General features: G+C 43.7%; 1 protein-coding gene across 2 annotated transcripts in view; it reads right to left on the minus strand.

Annotated features, from left to right (window-relative positions):
- OXR1 (oxidation resistance 1) overlaps positions 1-24,415 on the minus strand; it is a 447,309-nt gene extending 422,894 nt beyond the window's left edge. For both annotated transcript variants that reach the window (XM_074943952.1, XM_074943951.1), the window contains exon 1: positions 24,346-24,415. The gene's annotated coding sequence lies outside the window, so the exon portion shown is untranslated. The remainder of the gene's footprint in view (positions 1-24,345) is intronic.
- Positions 24,416-25,433: the final 1,018 nt, after the last annotated feature.

Consider the following 25,433-nt stretch of genomic DNA (forward strand, 5'->3'; position numbering starts at 1 on the left):
ATTTCACGTGTGTCTGAAAATTGTCAGTGGTACTAGTGATGAAATTAATGTTTCCTAAGAGGAGACAAGCTGAAGTTATATTAGCTAAACACAGAGGAAATTACAGTAATTGTTTTGCATAATTGACTGAGGTGCACCACTGGATAAAGAGATGCTTTCCACTGAAGCATCTGACATTGACTCACAAGCAGGTTGCATGGATCCAGGGTGAGTCAGCCTACTTTATGATGGTCAGACATCTCATATGACAGATGCATAGCCAGCCAAGTGCCTCAACGCTCTTGCTTTCTGGAGTCAGCTAAATTTGACCATGAGGGCAGAGAGTTTGGTTGTTTTTTATTGTCTTATATCAAGCACACATATGGAAAAATTATTTTACACAGTGGTGATATAATTGTATAAAATATTTTTGTTTGTAAAATACAAAATGTGGGCCAACATTTACAAACTTGGGAGCCTATGATTAGACACTAGATCCATATTTATGCACCTTAATTTTATCTGAATTTTCGAAGGGACTAAGCACCTAGAGCTCTCATTCACTTCAGTTAAAATGGTGGATGCTCAGAACCTCTACAATTCAGGCCTCTTGATTCGGTGTCCAAGTGTGAATGTAACTGCCTAATTTTAGTGGCCAAGTCTGAAAATTATTGGTCTTTGTAGATTTTCAGTCACACCTAAGCAAGTCAGAAGCACAAGTTCCAGGTCCATCAAAAATGAATGATATGTGGACTGACACCAATGTTCTAGATTGACATGGGTTCACAGACTTGTGACGATGCAGTATTTCCCACCCCAGTCCTTAAGGTGGAAACCTAAACACTTTCATTTTTTTATTTCCATACATTCCCCTCCGTGAAGGGCTCCCCTATCTTTAACATAATTGATGTAATGCCAAGATAAATTGTAGCCTATAAAGAAAATCCAGATTCCCACTTTGAGGGAACACACTGAAATTTACTGGGGAAAAAAAAAATCTCCAATGAGGTAGAGTAGAGTAGAGAATTATGAAGTCCACAGAAGAAAATGAGGTCACAGAGAGAGGAAAAGGCTGGAGACACGTTGCCAACACTCATGATATTTGGAGATTTTCTTAAAGCCTCATCTCCTAGAGTCATGTTAAGTTAGAATCAGATTTCATTTAAAAGAAGTGCCTAGATCTTGTGATTGCAAAATGAGCCCTACAGTCACAAAATACAGAAAGCAAATAAGAACACAACATCTATTATTTTTGAAATCTCATTACCTTTAAGCCAATCTTATGATTTTGGGGGCCTGACTCATGGGTTTTGAAGGGCTTGGGTTGGCAATACTGTGAAAGTAAGAGGAAATGGAACATTTTATACGCTGGAGTTTGTTAAATGTGTTATGAAGTGAGGGTGTAAAAGATGCTGACAGAGAGCAAGTGGGGGAGGAAGGGAGAGAGAGAGGAAGAGAGACTAAGTCAGGAAAATGACCAACTTGGTGAGTCATTCACGTCTAGGAGGGATTCAAGAATCACATCTGAATATGTTTTGATAATACTCTAAATAAAAAAGGCCCAAGTGAAAAGTACACTGTGTAAAATTTTAAATTTTCAGAGCTAGAGAATTAATAAACCCCCACATGGGAGATTTGAACTGGTGAGACCAGAGGATTAAATCAGTTCTAATTATGCCACTGTTAACATCACCGTTTACATGGCTAGCCCTTTTCTAATTAAACCAATCAGAATTTCTGGACACTGATTCACTTCATTGACAAAAAAGAGTAAGGAAGAATGAGAATTTATGTATATTTTGGTTGCACATTTCTCCATAAGTAGGGAACTATTAAAATAAAAGTTGTATCTGATATTAAAATAATTAGGTCTCTACAAAAAAAAATTGAATAAAATGTTAATGCTCAAAGCAATACCCTATATTTTCCCATCAAGTTCAGTTCTGTACAGATAACAATACTGCTTGTACTTAAGTCATTATTAGGACACAATGCTTCAAGCACCTTTAAGACATCTAAGCAAGCAGCATGGCACTATAATTCAATCATATTTCCTCACCTCTTCTGAAGCCCTTTTCTGATTAAATAGCTTATTTAAGCATAAATCATGGAGAATGAAAAGTCTTTTCTTTTACTGTCCTCTTGGCACCAAACAGAGACTGAAAGCTCAGCACACTATTGCTGGCAATATAGCCAGTTTGACTCTCTCTGCTGAGATTTATCACTTTATGGGGTAGTTCCTTGCATCTCTGGAAGCACAAACAGATGAGGTGGTCCAGTACTGGCAACCTCTAGATCTCATTAACTGAGCAGGGGACAGAAAACCACAAAGCCTCCTTACTGACAGCACTATGTAGAAGTTCAAAGACAGGCCTACATGCCTCGTTCTGAAGCTTAGCAGGGATCTTTTTTTAGCTGATAAGGGCTTATCTTATAACCCTTCTTAGCTGTGATCCCTGCAAATGAACTAGAGAAAAACAGCAGCCAAAAAAAAAAAAAAAGGGTACATACAGTACTTAGTAAACATAGATAACCCAAATACACTCCTATCTATATACTCTTACCTAAACTAAATACAGTTTACCTGCATTTCTTAAATATCTAAACAGGGCTCCGCAGTTATAGTTTGGGTTTTTTGCATCTTGTTAATCTGACCTCTCTCTCTTCCCCCCCTCTTTCTCTGTTCAAGTAAAGCAGATATGATTTAATAATTATGTCACATGAATTTCTTTTTAAACCCAGATGCTGTGGTACTACAGTCTGGGTGTACACTTAATATCACTTAGACCTCTGTGCCTATCTGGCTGGACCCACTTACCAGCTTGTTAATCATCTTTTAAAAAATTCAATCCCTGTGTATTTGTGCATGATACTGGGTTGTTTTTTGTTTCTTTTTTCATTATATGTTAAGGCCATGGCCATTACAAGAGACTTCCCCATAATCTCATATTGTAGAGATGTAATTTTCAGTGTAAATAATGTTTATTGTCCCAAATCACTTTGCAGGAGAATGAGAGTAGTGAAAGTGGCAGTGTTCTTTCCAAAATGATTGACACTAACTTTACTGCTATCCTAATGGAATAAAGAATGGGATAAATTGATTTTATTATTGCGAGAGAGCACAAAATCACCACAAAACTGGAACACTAACATTGGAAAAATGAGAACAATGACATACCTGTATTATTTTCCACTGTCTACCACAAATTAGTCACACAATTCAAGGGCAAGGCTTTCATTTTACATTCATTTATTCACACTGGACAATCTTTACTACTATGATCTCATAGGCAACTTCCTTTCTCAACTACATCAGGGTAACCTCAGGAGTAATCCATAGGGCTACAGTGGTGCAACAGAGGAAGATTTGGCCCATATTTATATATTTCACATATACTTTGCATAAATATCTTCGTGGATGATGAGGATGATAATGAAGAATTTATAAGGAATTGAGGATTATGTTACTGTCTCAGTAACATTTACTCCTGGGGGGGGGGGAGGGATTCTGCACCGATGCAGGGTCACAGAATTCATATGGCCCGCATTTTTCTGTGCCCCCCACGCAGAAAAATGCAAAAAAATATCTGCCGGGAAACATGCAGAAAAAGGCAGGGAAGCCACAGGGGGAGGGGCGAGCATATGTGCAGTTTTGGGGGGATTGCTCCCCAAACAGAGGCAAGGCATGCGGGGGAGCACACGGGGTTACGTGCCACTGCCCCCCTCTCTCCTCATTTCTGAGAACACTGAGCTGCCAGCTCTGAGGCTGCCTCTTGTATGGGGTCTCTGCTGACTCTGCCGCCGAATGCAGCCTCCTGGGTCCTAGTGACAGTTGTGCTTCCCTTTTGTATTCTGGAAGCCTTCCTTTTTTCTGCGTAACAGTAAGTTCCTGCAGTGGGGCTGGGTAAGCGGAGGTGGCGGGGGAGAGGCAGTGGGAAAGGAAGTGGGGGGATGGAGAAGAAAAGGAGATGGGGGAATCATTGGGGGGAGGGGGAGAGGGATCCTGGCATGCGGCGTCCCCTCGGCAGCAGCTAGGGCTCCCCCACTAAGTAGGCCCATCGAACCTTGACAAGCCCTACCCCCCTACACCTGGATCCCTCCGACAAGCCCCCTGCACCCAGACCCTCACCCCACCGAGCCCCAACCAGCTGCACCCAGACCCCCACCCCACCAAGCCCCACTCCCCCAGCACCTAGACCCTCCCCCACCAACCCCCACCCCAACCACCATCACGTGGATCCCCTGCAGTCTGATTGCCCCTGCACCCGGAACCACCCAACAAGTCCCTGTGCATCCAGATCTCCCACTGAGCTACCTGCACCTAGACTGCCCCACACAGAAACCTCTCACCCCACATCTGGATCCCCCCCACACTTGGATCATGCTGGGCTGAGCCTGCCTACCCACACCTGGTGTGCCTGGCACAGAGGGGCAGGGCCCTGGGGTGTTTTGGGGGCAGGCCCAGCCCTTGCACTGTATCAGGGTCAGGTGCAGCCTCGCTGATGAATCCCTGTACTGGGGGAGGTGAGGGCTTCAGGGTGATCTCCCACCACAATGCAGCCAGTGGTCTGTGCACCCCACTGTCATGCTGAAGCCACATTTATTTATTGAGAAATAAAATTTGCAGAATTTTAAAATACTGTGCGCATAATTTTAATTTTTGGTGCATAATTCCCTGAGGAGTAAACAATAAACTACACTTTCATATTACAAATTATACAATTAGGTATTATATGAAATGTGTAAGAATTAACATTGAGGAAAAAATAACGAGTAATCATATACAAAAATCCATTGCCTACTCATTTGTCATTTTTATTCACGTCACTCATTATTTACATCAACACGACCTCAACAATATCCATTTAATACTAAAACTGAACTGAAATGTTTCAAGTGTTTCCTTCCAAAACAAACAGGATTGCAGGAAGTACTAAACTGGGTTAAAGGGCATGAAGGTTTTTGCTATTTGTCTGTAATCTTTTTACAATGTCTGGTAGGCATAGTATAACAATTTGAAATTTACCAAATAGAGGAAAAAATAACCTCTCTTACATACCAGAGTGTTGTTTTTTTAAACCAGGCAACAAGAGCAAAACAAAGGATTAAGTTTTTTCTATTTTCTCTCATTTAAACTATTACTGAAAGTGCACTGTACTACAGGACAAACGTTGTTCCTTGGTGTCTTCTCATTAAACTTCACCAGCATTGAAGCAAATAGCCTTGGATCCTGTGCACCATTTACAGTGGATAGGATTTAACGGCTTGGCACATGTAAAAATCTGTAGCAGTCAGCAGTGCAGCAGCTGTGTCAGGAAAGGTTTCAAATACAAAAGAAAATATGTTTAGTAGCCTGTAAAGCAAAGATGCCTAACCCATTGCAGCACATACAGCCAAGTTAGCAACTAACCATGAAGCAGTGGACAGCATATACATTTTATATAATTAAATCCACAGAGCCACTCTGTTTGCTTCTCCTCTGACAAAGAAATTGTTGAGATTCTTCACAAGTAGTTCAGAGCTGTTTTGGTTGAATTCTGCTTTAAATTGATCCTCCAGTTACACAGGGAAGGAGCCTGTGGTATTCTCTTATAGCACATGGGTTTCTAGAGCTGACAGGAGAATGGCAATTCCATTTTACAGCAAACTTTAAAAAAAAATTCTGAATTGAGACCAAAGCCACTGAGCTAGGTGCGACTTTCTCCCTCCCCTGTCCTGGCCTAAAAAAAAAAAAAAAAAAAAAGATAGATACATCTCCACAAAACATTTCAGCTTTGTTCTGACCACAAATACTGGTTTCACATCATGTACCCCTCTGTAGAGTCTGCTTTTACAGTTGGGTCTGAACAAGAACTCCCACTTTGATCCCGATGTACTTTGTGGAGAGGAGTCAAAGTTCTGGTACAAATCCAGGTGTGAATTTCAAGAATAAGGCCTCCCTGTAATGGACCAAATGAGCCTCAAATCTGAACTCTCCTGTCCCAAATTCTTCTGGTTTCAAAATCTGGACTCAGGCTCAAAGTGCAAGTTAGATCTGAGTATATCTCTACCTCTTTCTATCAAGTTGTCCAAAGAGAAGTAAAATGGCAGCATTTAATTGTGAGATCACTGACATGTAGTAATTAAAATTAAAATGTTTAAAAACACTGAAATGTATTGTCAGCATTTGCAACTAAACTTTTGTATTGCTGTTAATGTTTTAAGTGTAGACATCTCTGCTAACCTCAACCCCGTCTTTAATATTGCTTAAGACGACTTTTGTATGGACACACACCAATTCGCATGGACAAGTAATATATTTTCATAGGCAAATAGGCACCTGCATGGACAAAAGTAGCAACTGATTGTCTGCATTTGCATTCACAAATGTTCCTATAAATGTGGTGGTTGGGCATGCAACCAATGGATTATACAGTACAATGATGGACACAGAAAATTAAAGGCCACTTCTTGAAACCCTTTTTTCCCTAAAATACTAAACTGAAACAACACAGATAGTAAAAAGAGTGTTTAATCAAAGTACTCCTAAAGTGTTTTTTAAAACTTCCTAAAGTATTATCTAAATCCTGTTAAAATAGAGCATGACTATAGACTAAGAAAGAGAAAGTCAGTGAGGTAATATCTTTTATTGGACCAACTTTCAAGCTTACTCCATATAAGCTCGAAAGCTTGTCTCTCTCACTAACAGAAGTCGGTCCAATAAAACATATTACCTCATCCACCTTTTCTCTAATATCCTGAGACCGACATGGCTACATCACTGCATACAACTTGGCAGAAAGGTTTTCATGTGTTTTGATGACAGTACACAGGGACATACAGTAAGAAGGTAACAAGAGCTGTCATTCAAGTTAATCCATTCAGTACACGAGTAGTGTAAATAAATATTCCCTTCCCTTTGTTAACGCTAAGGTTGGAAGAAATAGTCATTAAAAAAACCCTGAATTTTGCTAAACACTAAAAAGCATTAGAAATTAAATTGGCATGGATATTTTTGAGAGGCAAATGACAAAAAAAAAAGCTAGTGGTTTAAAATTCCCACAGCCCAGATCTCCAAAAGAAACTTAAGTAACTTAATCCTGGCATGGAAACTGAATGCTCTGTGCACTGAAATTTGTGTCGTTCTAATGTGGAAGCATTTTGGTGCACAATGTCAGCTATAAGCATCTGGAAAACTACAAGCCACTTAAACCACCTTTTAGTGCTTTATACCATCCTAGTGTTAAGCCCTTTAAATTCCAGTTGACTAGCATGATTTAGATTAATTTGCCTGTTTTAAAAAATTACTTATGATGACTACAAATGTACAGCAGAGTACTTCAGTAACCGCATGCAAATAGGAGTAGGAAAAATAAAGAACAGACTACAAAAACCGTAGAGTGGCTTTTTTTTAATACTCAGTTGCTATACCTTAGCCCACGTTCTTGTTTTCATTGATTAACTGGAGGATCTTAAAAAGGACAAAACGTATCAAAATTCTAACAATCTGTACAACATATATGAAGAGATGTACATAAGAGTAAGTAACCTGTGTACAAAAAAACCCAACTGATTTCTTGCAGAAAACATTAGCTCATTCAATTCTGGCAGTTTTCTGAAACATGCTCTGCCTGGTGAACTAAGCAGGGATCATCAATTCATTCTAAAGATCATTTGAATGAGCATTCTTATCAAGGGGACAAATTGTATAAAACACAAAGCTTCACAAAAATCAAGTTATAGGGGAAAGGGAAGGGAGGGGAAAATTTGAAGAGAAAAAGTTGTTTGACAAAACCTATAGTTCCAAACAGATGACGCTTCACATATTTGTAACAGTTAAGGGATAATCTAAATTAAACCAAATGAGACAGAAAAAAATATTTAAATTTTGCTATTCCTCCTCCTGATGGATTCATTCAGAAAGACTGCGGAAGAGACTGGCCCTGTCCTGGTAACAAGTTGTAATGTCACAAAGAGTGAATGGAGACATTACTTAGATAATTGGGTAGGAGGAGCAGGTAGCACAGAATACCTTGGCAATTAGCAATGATGAGAAAGGACATTGAGAATAGATGACATTTGTATTTCATCCAGGGGATCTTCCCCATGATTCTTGAGTTGGGAGGATCCTCCCATCAAAGTTAATAGCCACATTCCCCTCAAAGCCTTGGATTGTGCAGACTTCCTTTTTGGCTGAAAGAGGCTGATTATGACTCCTTTCAGAGTCCATCAGTGCTCTCCCAAATCACTTAAGAAGCTTCAACTATAGAAAGTCAGAGCCTGCTTGCTTTCTCCCCTGGGAAATTCATTTCTACAACACTTATCACAGAATCTGAGTCTCTGCCTGCAGCATTCAAACATGCTTGAAAATTTGAACCTGCCAACAATGAATGAATGGAATTGGGTATGGTCGCATACAGATTACATTTGTCTATGTTATGAGTTATTTTTACGAATTAAAGTATTTTTATAAAGAGCTTAGACAGTCCATAGACACCCCCATGTGTATGCATTATGCTATAGTCTTTAATTACATGTTCACATACTTCCCCCCCCCCAAGAACCCTGCCTCATTCAGGGCACAGGACAGATAGTTCTTCACAAACTACAGCGAATTTCTTTTCACCACACCCCTGTGAGGTGAGGAGATGGTACTGTCCCCATTTCACAGCCAGGAAATGGAGGCACAAAGGGAAGTAAGGTCAAGTGTCCACAGGCAACCTTTGTTCTGGCATTTCCTAACTTTTGAGAGCTTCACTTTGCAACCTTAACATGTTTTTAATATATTCGTGGGTGTAATTCCTCTATGTTTATTTTTTTAAAAGTTAACTGTAAGAAGAGAAATCCTAGCATGTATGACCATCCTGACCCTTATTTGGGTCATCAGCAGGGGTGGAACACAGAACTCCCCCCGCCATCTGAGTTAAGGGATTACCTGATAGCAGCATCAGGTTGCCATGTTCTGCGTGGACCAGTGTTAGAAGAGGATGACACACTCTTTGCCGGAGGGTTTCACAGATACTTGGTGACAGCAGAAGAATGGGGAGACTCAGGAATCCTGGGTTCCACTCCAGGCTCCCCACCACTCCATCCCAGTTTCCCCACTTAGCTCCCAGTTTCTTTGCCCACCAATCCCACTATCCCCTCACCACCCAGCTCCCCATCCACTCCCCCAAGTCTAGCACTTATCCCCGCTATGTTTCAGTCAGGCTGCCTCCTTCTCCATGCAGCCTGGGCGCCTGTGGTTTAGGCCAGTGGTTTTCAAACTTTTTTTCCCCGGCAACTCAGTTGAAGAAAATAGGTGATGCCCATAACCCAACGGAGCTGGGGATGAGGGATTTGGAGTGTGAGAGGGGGCTCAGGGCTAGGGGTACAGGCTCTGCGCTGGGGCCAGGGATGAGGGGTTTGGCGTACAGGAGGGGGCTCTGGGTTGGGGGGGCTCAGGGCTGGGGCGGGGGTTGGGATACAGGAGGAGGTCAGGGCTCTGGGGTAGGGCCAGGGATGAGGGTGTTGGGATGAAGGAGGGGGCTCAAGGCTGGGGATTGGGGCCTGGGCTTACCTCCGGTGGCTCCTGGTCAGTGGCGCAGCCGGGGTGCAGATGCAGGTTTCCCGCCTGTCCTTCCACTGCAGACCGTGCTGCACCCCGGAAGCGACCAGCAGGTCTGGCTCATAGGCGGAGGTGTGCAAGCGGCTCTGCGTGGTTCTTGCCCACAGGCCACCCCCCCCCAGCTCCCATTGGCAAGTTACCGGCCAATGGGAGTGCGGAGCCGGTGCTCGGGGAGGTGGGGGGCATGTGCAGAGCCCCGCAGCCCCTGTGCCTACAAGTTGGACCTGCTGCTGGCTGTTTCCAGGGCACAGCGCAGTATCAGAACAGGTAGGGATTATTAGTTTTTACTGACCGGCCGCCAGGGTCCCTGGGTGCTGAGCAAGGCAACCCAGTGCTTTGCATTCCGTGATCCAGTACTGGGTCACGACCCAAACTTTGAAAACCACTGGTTTAGGCCACCAGGGAACTCCATTGACATAAAGAGAATCCCCCTGCAGTGCAGAGCCTCTGTAATGCTATTGAAATGGCCTCAATGTTTCCTCTCAAAACATACTCAGAATCAGGGTGGGCAACTGCTATTTGGACTTCAGCACTCTCACCTGGAAGGTTCCATGGGGACCTAGCCTCCCTTCCAACCTATTTAACATGTGAGATTGCTAAGGGAGACAGACAGAATAGGCTCAAATGCCAGCTACAGGTAAACATATGGAGGCAATTGTGATCTTCCCTAGTGGGATGGCTAAGCAGAAACAAATCACAGCTACAGGCAGCGAGGCCTCTTCAGCAGGAGAGAATATTTGTATACACAAGCCAAACAAAACAACAAGCAAAAAGGGAAAAACAAACACTAGCTTTCTGTGCTCGGAGGATCCTCAGAGCCAGAGTAAGGAGCCCTATCTTTCCCTAGACAACATTCTCATCCTTCTCTCTGTTCAGCAGCCCTTCCCTCAAGACCTGTCAAAGGGAAGGGAGCTTGAATTAACCTGTTTACTGGGAACTAGATAGTGCTTCTGCATTTTCTGACAGGGTTACTCCTGAAGACCTCTTGGAAGCTATTTATTAATAGATAATTTGGCAGCTGGCTCAGTTAGCAGCACATCTTGCCAGATGCACATTACACCCAGTCAAGGGCTCTAACCACTGGACATCATTCTTCTCTGGGTCCAATTAGAGCAAGCATGGGGCAAGCTCAGCCTTCACTAAAAATCCCCCACCAGCATTGTTTGTTCATGTGCCTACAGCATATAACAGAGGAGCATTTTAAACATTTAAAATAAACCAAAAATAAATGTGTTTATAACACCACTTAACAGCATAGCTAGGCATTTCTTATGCAGAAATGTAGCTCGGAAATGAAGGTTCTAAATAAATAATGCCATCATTAACTCGTTTTCCTTGAATACAATGGGAATTCTTTTGGGGGCCTGATTCTCCTCTCACTTACACCACTGAGAATCAGAAGTACCTTCACTGAAGTCAACAGTGTTTCATTGGTGTAAGACTGGCCTGAGAACTGAATCAGACCCAAAATGCATATGAGAGCATTTCTTAGCTCCAAGAACGCTATGTAATTTACATTTAACATGAAAACTGCCACAGATTTTTACCATCTATGACTTATATTTTAAATGCAGATGCACGAGTAACCCTTGACATTTCAATATTAGAGTATTAGAAGATGCCAAAGAGACAAAACAATGTGAGACAGTTTATTTTGAAGTGTAGTACATTTTGAATCAGCATATATTCTCCTACCAGTAAATTGCTATTAACCAAGGTATCCACATTCTGCCACTCTTATTCACACTGAAATAAAAGGGGACTACTCGGTGTAAGGTGCAAATCAAGGAGGACTACTTACTTGTGGACTGAGATACTATTCACAGTGAGTAAGGGTGGCACAATCCAGCCTCTAATGATTTATCCAGATCCAGTCTCTAAAAAACCAGAGCAGTGATTAAAATGATTGGATAGAAGACATGTGTTCTTTCTTCATGTCCACTTTTGGGGCCCAAATCTGCAAAACACTTATGCCCAGGAGTAAAGTTACTTGCAACTGAAGTAATGTGAAATACACGTCTGAGCAGCTTTACTCACATATGCTTCAGGCCCTTCAACAGGTAATTTTTCAAAACAAGTTTAGAAATCAGTAGAATACAAGTCCATATAACTTGCTACTATTAAGCAACAAGAAAAAAATGAAAAAGTCAAGTGAGATCTGATGGAAGGCACCTACGTATGGATGCACTATTAATTTCCTTTCATTCTAACGTGAAATGATCAGATAAGCAGGACTACTTCTCCAATAACTTATTGAGACAGCTTTTTTCTTACAATTTTTTTCCAAATCTTACACTAAGACTCAGAGGGCCAGATTCTCAATTAGTGTAAAATGACACTCCACTGATTTACACCAGGTGAAGATCCTACCTACTGTACCCAGCTGTTTGGAGTTCAACAAACAGGTAAAGTCCTTTCAATTTTTCAAGATGAGTATCCATGAGTGTTTTCAGTCATGCGTCCCTACGAATTAGACTCCATATTAATGGATTAATTTGGAAATAAACTACTGAACAACTGTTTCTATACCGCCAATTGAGCATGGTCGGCACTTTGCAGACAAGTAGAAAAATAAGATCTTAATTGCAAAGTGCTTACAATTTAGATACACAACATATAGAAGAAAGGTGGGATACAATATATAGTCAAAGTGAATGAGCAATGAAGGATTAGCCTGTGTGGTATTAGTTCTGTGAATTTCTTTTAGTGTGTGTGTGTGGGGGGGGGGGGTTGGTAATTTTTCTTTTGTTTAAGTATCTAGTTAGATTCTTATAGTGTCTCCATTGTGGCCTCTAAGCACATTATCAGTCTTGTTAAAACCTCTCAGAGGTGTGAGAATTCAGGTTTGTAGGACTTCAGGAAAAGTGTATTTTAGTGACAGACATGGAGGATGAGAAAACTGAGACACAGTGGGCTGGGTCAAGGAGGAAGATTCAGGGCACAGTGCTATACAATGTACTACATCCCAGACAATCCCCAATATTCCCTTCCATGCAAGCATATACAGAGTAAGGACCTGTCTACACTTGAATCACTACAGCATAGACCCTAACTATGCTGATGGGAGGAATTCTCCCATCAGCAATCCACCTCCCCAAGACACAGTAGGTAGGTCGATTTAAAAATTGTCTTTGTGCTCTCTAACTACGTCATTCTGGTGTGTGGATTTTTTCACACCCCTGAGCAACGTAGCTGGGTCGATCTAATTTTATAGTGTAGACCAGCCCCAAGTGTGGCTGGAAATGAGTGCAGTCTCCTCCTGCCCCCACCCAGTTACTTCAAGCAATCTGTGGCAGGGAGAGCCATGTGTTCGTCTTCTGCCAGTGGCTTAATTTCACATTCTGAACCCACCAGTGAAAGATTCAACTCTATAGCAAAAATCTTTTTCATAATCAGTAGCATAGATGATGCAAATGATGACCTGCAAGAGTGACACTTTCTAATAGGTTAAGTTTAGTCCTTCAGCTATTAACTTCACTGTAGAAGAATATTGACAAACATAATCCTAAAGGAAATTAAAAAAAAAAAAAATCAAAACCACAGACCAAGATAACATTCCCAAGTTGGAAATAAAACAGAAACAAACTAATAAAATGTATTTTATTTTTTCCTCTGTCTTCTTTTGACTTAGACAGCTACCACCACTTGTGATCCCTAAAGAAAATAAAGTTTGCTTTCTCCACCACTGGGGATTTGAAAGCTGCTTTAGTTTTTCTTTTCAGTAACTGCCGCAGCTTTAATATATCAATCATCTATCAATCATCTGGGAATGTGTTTAGATCAGCATCATAAATCTTGTCTTTTCTTCAAGTTAATGCATGCAACAGCTTGGGACTCAGCTATCACAAAACTAGACAACTGAATGGATTAGGTTTACATCAGCAATATCTATACACTGGGTTCTGTAATTAAACAGTGATAATTTATACAATGAGGGAAATACAATTAAGGAAGAGACAACCTAATCTAATGCCATTGTATTTAATACAAAATGCTGACCCTCAGCAGAGTTTCATATGCAAAATATTAAAAATATATATAACTCTTGATTTCATAACTGTATACAAACTGTTTGAGTATGGAATAAAATAATTATGTTTGACATAGTTTTAGAGGAATCACCCATGATGACAACGCTATACATTGCCACAAAAAGATAGATCTGGGCACATTCAAGACATTTATTAAGTTTCACCACCTTTCCATATCTGTAGTATTTTTCATACCTTTCTAAATTATCACCCTAATGACTAATACAATGAATATTTTACTTGTGAAATGGTTTCATTCCAGTGCAACCTGAAGGGTTTTATAAAAATAAGACTTGATCCCAGAACTGCTCTGCACACAGAGCTTCCATTGATTTCCATAGGACTTCCAAATGCAAAGTAGCTGCAGAAGCAGGCCATACAAAAATGACATTTAATGTATTACATTCACACAGAGCGTAACCTCCTAACAGAACCCTAAAAGGACTGACAATACGAAGTTGTTTAATGAAGTCATCTAACCATGGAGTAGTAGAACTGTACTCATTTTGTTTGAGGCAAAGAGTCCTGTGGCACCTTATAGACTAACAGACGTATTGAAGATGGGTCTTCACCCACAAAAGCTCATGTTCCAATACATCTGTTAGTCTATAAGGTGCCACAGGACTCTTTGCCGCTTTTACAGATCCAGACTAACATGGCTACCCCTCTGAATTTTGTTTGGGGATACTCTGGGATGGCGTCTTGCCTAATAAGGAGGGCCACTTGGATACCTTCACAAACAGCATCACTGAACGAGTAGCAGCCCATGACATCAAAGGAAATCCTTACTCTTCTGAAAAATGTCATGGGATCTTAAATATCTACTCAGTGCAGCAACAGCTTTGGTTTACAAGTCACTTTGGAAAGGCTCCATGCACAGGAAACTGCACATAATTCAAGTTTATCTCCTTCAAGGGATATTTTCTATGCCCCCACAAAATGTTTACGCTCCTGCTGACATGCTACTGCATGGCTCATGCTTAAGGCTACAGTTTTGTCATGGATATTTTTAGTAAAAGTCAGGGACAGGTAGCAGGCAATAAACAAAACAAAAAAATCACAGAAGCCATGACCTGTCCCTGACTTTTATTAAAAACATCCCTGACAAAATGGGGAGCTGCAGGGTCCCCACTGCCCTGCGGGGCTGAAGCTGGGGGGAGTCCCCCCACCACCTCTACCAGTGGTTGGGGAGCTGTGAGGGGCCCCTTCCCGCAGCTGCTGAGCAGCTCTGGGATCCCTCTGCCACCACCGGAGGCGGCTGGGAGCAGCAGGGGCGGAGGGTGCAGCTACTCATAGCAGCTGAGTGGCTGCGGGGTGGAACGGACCCTGCCAGCAGTGGCATCTGGCTGGGGAGCTGTGGGGGGCCTCATAGCCGCTGAACAGCTCTGGGGTCCTTCTGCTGCCATTGCCGGCCGCTGGGCAGCTCAGGGGTCCCTGCTGGTGGCAGCAGCCGGTCAGTTGTGGGGGTCCTTGTGCCGCTGGTAGCTGGGGAGCTGTGGGGGGCGGCCCTTCCAGCAGCCACTGAGCAGCTCCAGGGTCCGTCTGCTGCTGCCAAAGGCAGCTGGGAGCTGTGGGGGTGGGGGTACTGGCTGCTCGCAGAGGTTGAGCAGCTGCAGGAGGGACCCTGGCAGCAGTGGCAGCCAGTCAGTTGCGAGGGGGTCCCGCCACCTTTTTTTTTTTTTGCTGACCACTTCATTTAATGTGTCCTATTTTTAAAGAAAATTGTAAGTTTTCTGGAATGTCTTGATTAGCACTAGTTCAAGGTGATTTAGGGTTTAATATTTTTAAGGAATATTCTTTAACTTGAAGAGAGGTTGTTAATTCTCTGGGCAGCATGAAATGTAATTTGTTAGAAATTATGAAACACATTTGGCTCTAGATACAGGCAGAGCAGCTTTCTAGTACTTCTTTTCAGAAGTGCATTATTTTGAATAACTACACTGGAACAAACTTACAGGCCTGATTATGCAACACTTGGCAAGTAGTACATAAGCATGTAGATTGTCAACTCAATGTTTTGTTTCCATACTGTATTATTCAAACTTCACTTGTTTCTCCTAGCCAAATCATGAAATTCATACTCTTTAAAGAGTTCCATCAGCTTCAATGAAAGCTTTGCCCGAGTATTTATTGATTAGAGGGCACATGACAGAGATGGGCAAACTACAACCCGGGGGCCACATCTGGCCCACGGGACCCTCCTGCCCGGCCCCTGAGCTTCTGGGCCAGGAGGCTAGTCCCCAGCCCCTCCCCAGCTGTTCCCCCTCCCCCGCAGCCTCAGCTCACTGCGCCGCTGGTGCACTGCTCTGGGCAGCCGGGAAGCACAGCTGCAGCGCCGCGGCCTGACCCAGTGCTCTAGGTGGCATGGCTGTAGCCACGCAGCCCGGTAAGGGGGCAGGGAGGGTTGATAGAGGGCATTCAGGGGTGGTCAAGGGTGGAGGTGTGGATAGAGGGAGGGGCGTCAGAGGGCGGGGAACAGGGGGTTGAATGGGGGTAGAGGTCCTGGGGGGTGGGTGCAGTCAGAAATGAGAGGACGGGTTGGGTGGGGTGGTGGTGGGCAGGCAGGGGCGGGGGGTCCGGGGCAGTCAGGGGACAGGGGGTGGTGGATGGGACAGGAGTCCCAGGGGGCTGTCAGGGGGCGAAAAGTGAGGGGCGGGGGGAGGGTCAATCGGATAGGGGTCGGGGGCCAGGCCACGCCTGCTGTTTGTGGAGGCAGAGCCTCCCCTAACCAGCCCTCCATACAATTTTGGAAACCCAATGTGGCCCTCAGGCCAAAAAGTTTGCCTGCTCCTGGCATAGGAGATGCATCTTATACATACTGCTTATTATTATTGTTAATATTATTCATCAGCTAAATATGCAGTACATGCTGTGAGCAATCTGTCAAAATGATTTATGAGATGACAAAATAAATACAAGAGGCTCTGCTTAGACCTTTTAAAGTTTTGGCTTTTTCATTTATCTTTCAACTTTGATCAATACTAGATTTATTAGCAGACAACTACACTTAAAAAGATACTCACATCTACTTTGATTGCACCATTAAACAAGTGCCTTATGTGGCTTTTCCCTACCAACATGCTATATTTTGACCTAAAGGCTTTACTGCTGCTTGATGGTGCATGCACATCCAGATGAAACCCACCTGGGGAAAGGAACAATTATGTCCAAATATTTCAGCATTTTGCCTCTCCTGAGGACTTGAAAAAAAGATAATAGGCATATCATGCAACCACTAACAGGGCAAAGGGAGTTCAAAGAGGAGCCACAAGAATGATTTAAAGGATTGGAAAACATGTCGTATAGTGAAAGACTCAAGAAGCTCAATCTATTTAGCTCAAAAAAGAGTTAAAAGTGATTTGATCAATATCTGCAGGGGGAGCCGAAATGCTATAATAGACAGCTCTTCAATCTGGTAGACAAAGGTATAACGAGCTCCAATGGCTGGAAGTTGACACTAGAAACATTTAGACTACAAAAAAAGTTGCAAATGTTAACATGAGCGTCAACAATTTACAAAAAGTGTTATGGTGAACTCTCCAACCCTGGAACTTTTAAAATCAAGATTGGATGTTTTTCTAAAATATATTTTCTCTAGTTCTAACAGGAATTAATTCAGGGAAGTAATATGGCCTGTGTTATCCAGGTCAAACTATATTACAATGGTCCCTTCTGGCCTTAGAATCCAGAAATCTATATGTAACCCTTCTGCCTGTCAGAGTTGGCAGCAACAAGGGCCGGGTTCAGTATCTAGGGGTTCCATTCCAATAGCACAATGCAAGACTGGCTCGAGCCCCCATCCAGTGACCTGGGACAAATATATACCACCCCCGCTGGGCGCCTCCAAGAGGCAATACTTCCCCTCTCGCAAGCACCTAGTCCGAGTGTAGCACAAAGCCTTTTAATAACAGAGAGAAACAATGTGGCATTATGTTGGGGAAACACCACCAACAGGATTCATAACACAACCCATGAGCAAAAACAACCACCCCAAGCGAATTGGGGCATGTCCTTTCCCTTTGGTTCTTGAGGCCAGCAACCCCAAATCACCCAAAGTCCCAAAAGTCCAATGACCCAAAAGTCTCTGTCCCTGGTCAGGGCAGCCCCAGAGTTCAGAAGTTTATCTGCAGAGTTTTACCTCCCAACCTGGGTGGAGATGGGGGGGGGATTAAGGGGGCACCTTACGTGGTCCAAAGCTGATGGCCCCACCTCTCCATGGGCTCCGCTCTGCCAGCTGCCCCATGAGCTGCTCTAGGCATCCAACTGCTCTGCTCCACCAGCCGCTCTGCTCCACAAGCTGCTTTGCTCACCATCCCGCAAACTGCTCTGCTCCACAAGCCGCTCTGCTCACCGTCCCACAAACTGCTCCACCATATATCTTCAGGCTCCCCCACTACTTATCACAACACTTAGTGATTTCAGCTGTTAGTAAGTTTAGCTCTTTTGTGATTTCAGCTTGTAGTAGGGGAGCCTCAGTGCTGGTGCACCATTAGCCCAAAGTGAAGTCAGCTCAGCAGCCTGTAACTAGACTCCTAATGGAATCAAAATTAGCTCTGATATTCCACAGCGGAGAGAAGAGGAAGTGCAATTAGCATATAAGGCCCTCACCCAGGGGCCCATGCCACCAAGTATTAATACCTGTCCCCAGCCTCTCTCAATTCACAGAGTTTTGGAACCCATGTCCCTTGCCTAGCGAGTGCTACTTAGTTGATGGGTAGTCCCTCCAGCATAACAAAAGGCCAAGTACAGTTCCACTGTCCTTGATTCCCATAATCAGGGTAATAATTTATTCTTCCTGCCCCAATAACAGAGACACTGGGGATCCCACAGCAGCCAAAGTGACCATTTAGGCAGCTATGGCCTCATTCTAGGTGGGGTGGGTGTGCCTATGCAAATGAGATCAGCCCCTGAAGTTCTTTTCCACAACTTGCCACACCTCACCACCAGATGTCAGGGTGGAGCTCATACTGACTCTGCTTACATCTAAATTAATACCTAGCATGAATCAAATTATTCCTCTGAAATTATTAAATTTAATTTTCCCCCACATCTTATTCTTCTAAATTATGTGGACTGGCAAGTTTGTTAACTACCATGCAATACACTGTTTTGTTACCCTGTCAATAAATTGTAAAGAGATATATAGAGCCCTGATTTACTTATCCATAAAAGCCAGTAAACTCCCATACAAATGCATAGACTTGCTGTGGATCTATCTGACCATGCCGAATGACAGTTGGGCCCTATATGTATGGGGAAAAGAAGAAATCTGTTCCCCTTTCATCAGCTAGAGGCCATGGAGCTGCTCAAGGAGGAAGCAACTCATTCTTCCACCACCATCAGCATATCATGGGGGGCATGGATCAGCAGTTCACATCGCACTCCCCGTCAGTACCCAGCCGGGACAAGCTAATGATCCAACCAGCAGACCAAATTCAGAGATGAATGCTGGTCACATGTCACCTGAGGCACTTGCCCATACGCTAAGAAGCAGCAGTATATCATGCATATAGTCCTGATCCTCTCTCTTTTTAATTCCTCCCGCTGAGTATCTGGAGGACTTAGAATAGGAGCCCTGTAACATGGATCTCAGATAATGTACAGCCATTTGCCTTGTGAAGAGCAAAGTTGGTAAACTCTTCTTATGAAATCCATTATGAATGAGGAGCTTTCAACCAACTGGCCCTTGTCTATTCACCCTGGCTCACAGCAGCTCCAAGATTAGTTTCAAGGTGCATGCTCCCTTTGAGGTTCCCAAAGTTGCCTGTCAGTCAAATGGTGAGAATCCATCTCCAGCCCCACTCCTACCTAGACATCAACAAGGATCCTTCCTCCACATTATTACTAAAGCACCAGAGTGGCCTGAAGACGAGTTCTGTGTAGCTCAAAAGCTTGTTGCTCTCAGCAATAGACATTGGTCCAATAAAATATATTACCTCCCCCACCTTCTAATATCCTGGGATCAACATGGCCACAACAATGCTGCAAACATAAAGCACCAACAGACATTTATGGCTTATCCCCTGAGGAGGGGAAGGAGTTAGGCAGTAAAAGGGTCCTTTGCTCTTAGGGAGCACTGGTTCCTGTGAGAAGACGTGGTGCTCCTTAGAAAGTGTGATGTCGCAGAAGCAGCTTGGCCAATGATGTTAGGATTAACAATGTTCTGCATTTGTTTATCTATGCATCTCTATTTTTACTCTGTTTTTCTTCCTTTCCCTGCTTTTAGAAGCAGCAGATTAAAACTAGCTAACAATCCACATAGCAATTCTGCGTTTGCTCACATTAACAAAAAAGGACGAGGAACAGGAAGGCATTCCAGGATCACTTTGCTTCTGAGGGTAACAGGGAAGTACTAAGAAATACTTACACACAGCAGAAAACTTACTAATCATACCGCTACCACCACATATAAGCATCAATAGTGGCCATGGTTTCTAGCCTCTGCACAATCAGGAAGATTTGAATATAACCCACCTTTTATTTCCTGTTTGGGACAGCAAGCAGTTGACATTCACAGGATACTGTATCCTCTCCTTATTTATGTCAACCCTTGAATAGGGTTGGTAGATGCAGAAGAAAAATACATTTTTAAAAGTACAGAAGGAGCATATGCTCAGCTGCCATGAAGTGTCATTGTTCCATTGAAGTCAGTGTAATGACAACAATTTACTCCGACTGAAGATGTGCCCCAAGAACTCCAACAAACAGGTGTGTCTGCTTCTTTTTCTTTCATCTGCTCTCTAATTGCAATAGCTCTCAGTCCTACTAAAAGCACCTCCATGACACAGACCTTGCTGTGTTGCAACACAAAAGGAAGCCCTTAATTCAGTGGCCCCTATTAAACACAAAAGTTCAAGTTTCTTCTTTTAACAGCCCAATAAGTTCAAAAGCACCTAGTGCCTTCCTCAGTTAACTCAGCTCATCACTAAGCTATATTTGGCTGCAGTGGCAGTTGATTTTGATTGCAAATTGCCATACCTGGTATTTATTTCAACAATGTCATTAATTTAATATTTTTGCTAAAATAGACAGAAGAGAATAGCAGGCTCATTGAAGGACCAGCAAGAAAGGAATCACACAAGGTAGTTTAACAATAAAAGCTAAGAAACTTTCTTGAGACTTAATAGCTGACTGGAAATGTTAATAACCTTACAGTTTTGCTTCTGTTAAACTCAGGGAAGCATTAATTCCCAAGGAAATGTCTTGGAGCATTATTAATAATACAACCTTTTAAAATGAATTGAACTACAATAATTATTTTAACATCTTTTTACACAGCACTATTATTCTCCAAAGTGCTGGAGATGTGAATTGTGATAGAAGTATACTATGAACCCCTGGAACAGGATTTGTGTACTTTTTAAAATAAAGAGTTTTTAAAAATTCAGATAGTGCCTTAAACTAAGCAAAAAATGAAGCAATAAGAGCTTTCAAGGAAAAGAAATGCATGGAGTCAGAAAATTTACAGCTTTTACTGCCTGAGAGGAAAAAAGCTATGTGCTGCTAAACTATACATTTATGGGCAATTAATGCTCAACACTCCAACCACTTAAATATTTCTGGTTTCAGAGTAGCAGCCGTGTTTGTTAGTCTCTAAGGTGCCACAAGTACTCCTTAAATATTTCTGTTAATTGGGCTGAGTTTTGGACATCAAAGGGAATTTCATCTGAGTAGGGATTCGGCTCACTATATGAATTATAATTTTAAAAAAAGAGTATGTTCTATACATATACACATTCTTATAGTAATCACTACTTCTGTTTTAAGTTTAAGTACCTTGGGCCTGATCCATAGTCCACTGAAGTCTTTCCATTAAATTGCCTGATCTTTGGGTCAGGTGCCTTATGAATAAAATACATTCATTAGTGTTTGAGAGGTATTTAGGTACTACAATGGCGAGTGCAACAGAAGTGCCTCCAATTAAATAAATGTAGCCTTGACTGTTAGATGTATAAACTGAGGCATTTTTAATGTTCTGGTAATTCCCTGGATTTAAATAAGATTTATGACCCCAGCTCAAAGATAATCAAATGCAGGGTCCAAATCAAGGTTGGCATGTTCAAAAATTTTCCTCCATAGTTTTCACTAAATTGTCATCATAGGTAACCTAATCTGTTCTTCCCTTCTCTTCCAGTCTTATGGAACAGACAGCAAAGGGAAATGTGCAAGAATTCAATTTTCACATTAGTACCTCCTCATAAAAAAAGGAGCATACCAGTGCAGCATGGAACAGCAGTTTATTCACATACACTCTTACTGGTTTGCAGAAGGCCACAGATTAGGATTCTTTTGCCCCCCCCCCCCCCCCCCCGCCTTTTGTTGGGTGAAGGAGGGATAAACACACTACAGTCCTCATTTCCTACCTGCAACTCACTCCACACCCAGAACACCACTAATTAATGGAATCAAGAGTACACAGCATAAAGGTAGCAACATTTGGGGACTGGAGAACTTTAAAATCCCTTTAACTTTTACTGGCTTCTAGTTAAATGAATTAGGCCTAACTTGCAAACATTTAAACATGTGCACACATCTATTTTCATGAGCCCCACTACAATTCATGCAATGTGCACAGTCATCCATCTTTGTGTTTCCAGAATCAAACAATTAAATTGATAGGTCCTCATTATGCTATCAAATGGAAAAATACCAGAAACTATCCACAAATAAATTGGCATTACAAGGCTTCACAAGTCAGGAGCCTAACGGAAATATCTGCATAAAGAAAAACAATTTCCCTGCAATTCCACAGAAGTATCGCAAAGTATTATTTTTTTCCATTATTAAATCACTTCAGTAAGATGGATATCTGATTTACAATCTGCAAATAATCCCCTCCCCATATGAAAGGAGAAGTAGGCACTGAAATCCTTCTCATTTTAGTCATTAAACGTAAGTCCTATATATGAAAGATGAACTGACTACCTTATAGATTAATAAGGTTAGTTTCATCCAAAATTTTCTGATATAGATGAACAACAAACATCACTTAAAATGATTTTATATTCATATTTTAAATCGACCTCATCATGCTTATTAGGTTAAATATCGTCATCTATTCTTTGAAATAAACATGTATTTTATTTTAGCACTTAGCAAGATATTCCCCACTGACAGACATTTAATGAAGAAAGTACTTAATCAGTACTAAACTATATGAACACACTTTATATTTCTTTCATATTAATAAACAATGAAGAATTAATGTAATGTTTTCATGCAGAAAGCAAATTTTAATCCAATAAGATTTTATTTCCCATTTTTGTTTGTAGCAATTTTGTTTTATCAGAAACTCCTGTAAAATCTTAATAACTATGCTTTTGTGGCATTATAACATTTTTATAATGTAATTTGAATTTTTAATTACAAAAGCAACTTAGTTTTTGCATTTGCCTCTCAGTCTTACTTTTTGACTATTTTAGTTGCAGTTTACTTCTGTTGAAGCTTTTGTGCATTAATATAGTTAAACTCCCCATTTAATAATGATGACTACAGAACAATAGCACCACTGGTGTAATCATCTCACCAGATATGCATATTTCAGGAGGCTGCTCTACTGAGAATAAATGAGTACAGTGCAAAAGTGCATCTCCACTGAAACATGCCAGCAGAGAAAGAGATGCAGAGTCTCTGATCAGATCAGTAAGCAGCCTCTCATTACGAAATCTGAAAAGACCAGGGGACCTCTTAAGATAGCAAACAAATGAGGATGCAAAAGTCTTGCCGACAGCTAGGGCATACCAATATCCTCCAAAGGGAAATGGGCTAATCTATACGAAGTCATCGGGTGGAAATTAAGTTGTAGAAATTGCAGGGACAGACAGACTGCCTGTTCTCCTACAGACAACAATCCCAAGGATTTCCCAAGAGGAGAGAGAAGGAAATCCATGACATGATGAAGGAAATCCGTGACACGATGATAGAGAATCACATGCAGCTTCTGCTACATCACCTCCCCAGGGCTTCCTAAGCATAATAGATGCTACTCCCTATTCTCAGATTCTGAGCAAATGTAGCAACCAAACACCCAACTTTAAAGTTACACCTACTGTAGTTCCAAGAAGAAAAGGAGGACTTGTGGTACCTTAGAGACTAACCAATTTATTTGAGCATAAGCTTTCATGAGCTACAGCTCACTTCATCGGATGCATTCCAAGCCACACGCTCACAAAAGGTGACATTCCAGCTGGATGCACTCACTCACTCGCACCCCCCCGCAAGGAGGACGGGCAGCCAGCCACCCCTCGGAGCTGCACCTACCCCCCGCAGTACTGCACCGGGATGCGCGGAGGGCTGGGTTGGGCTGTGTGTCGGCACTGCGGCGTCTCGGAAGCTGCGGTCAATCTCCGTCAGCTCTAATGAGAAGTAATCAACGCCCCCCCCCCAAAAAAAAAACGCTGCGGTTTAGAGAGGCTTATTAATGCTGCCAAGCGCAGAGGGGAGCAGTGCTCCGAGCACCAGCCCAGCCAACTGCGGGGAGCACCCACTCCCCCCAGCCCTGCCTGGAGCCAGGCACCCTCCTCCGGCACTCACTCCCCCGGGGCATCCTTGCCTCTGCCTGGCACCCCCGGGGCAGACAGACCCGCTCAGCGGCAGCGGCATGCCAAGGGCACCTGCCGCTGAGCGCCCCACTCCAGGCTGGCTCGGGCACGGGCTGCCCTGCCCGTAGCTCGGCGCCTTCCCGCTGCCGGGGCCCGGCTGCGGGGGGTGGGGGGGGGGACAGGCTCCTGAGCACCCACCCAAACTTACTTGGCGGCCGGGGAGCGCTGCGCCGGCTGCTGGCCGGGTCCCGCGCGGCGTGGGGCGCGCGCGCGCGCTCGCTGGACTCAGCCAGCGCTGGGCTGCGGAGCTGCCAGAGCCTGGCCGGACATGCTCAGTTCTGGGGCCCCCCCTCGGCGGGCCGTACCATTGAACCCCGGGGGGGGGGGAAATAATCTGGACGCTACCAACGAGAGGGAGCTAAAAATAGGCCCTGCCCGGAAAAAAAAAGGCAAAGAGCAGCAGCCTGCGGGAGCTGAACCAGGCCGGCCGGGGGGGAGGGGCGTCGCTCCGCGTTCGCGCTGCGGCCGGGGCTTGGCCTCGGCGCTGCTGCCCCGGCTGAACTGACTGAACAAGCCGAGCGAAGGACGGGCCCGCCCCGGGAGGTTCTGCGGGTGCGGGCCGGGGGGCTTCTCACCCTCACCGGTGCCTTTGCAAAGCCGCCGGCCGCGGCGGAGTGTCACTCTGGGGCCGCTCCTCAGCCCCGGGACCCGCGGGACGGGGCCGCCCCCGGCTGTGACGGATGCGGGGGGATGGGTCAGTGCCCAGCGTCTCCCTTGGGGGGGCCCGGGAGAGGTTAAATTTCACACAATCAACCCCCCCACCCTACTCCAGCCAGGGCAGCGGGGCAGCCCGTAACTCTCTCGTCTTTACTTCAGAGCAGCTTGGCCCGGGCCTGGGTCCCCAGGCGGGACCCGCCGCAGCAGAGCCCGCAGCCCCTGGCGGGGAGGGGAGGCAGACGGGCAAAGTCCCTTCTTCTTCCTCACCCGCCACCTCGCGTTGGCTTCTGTAGGGACCAGGATTTGGGAGACAGCCATTCCCCAGCGCATCCCACCACTAAATCCACAGGCAACCCCAGCCCCAGTCTTCGTTCCTTTCAACATATCCCCCCTCCCTGGTGTGACTCCCCCAAAGTGGGACAGGGGAGCCTCCAGGGGAGGCCATTTGCAGGGCATTTCCGAGCACCAGGGCTCCCCTTGGCTCACATTATGCCATCACGTCGGAAGATAACAGAGATTTGTTCATCTCTAAGGTGCCACAAGTACTCCTTTTCTTTTTGCCAATACAGACTAACACCA

This window comes from Natator depressus, chromosome 2 (assembly GCF_965152275.1).
Source record: "Natator depressus isolate rNatDep1 chromosome 2, rNatDep2.hap1, whole genome shotgun sequence".
NCBI lineage: Eukaryota > Metazoa > Chordata > Testudines > Cheloniidae > Natator > Natator depressus.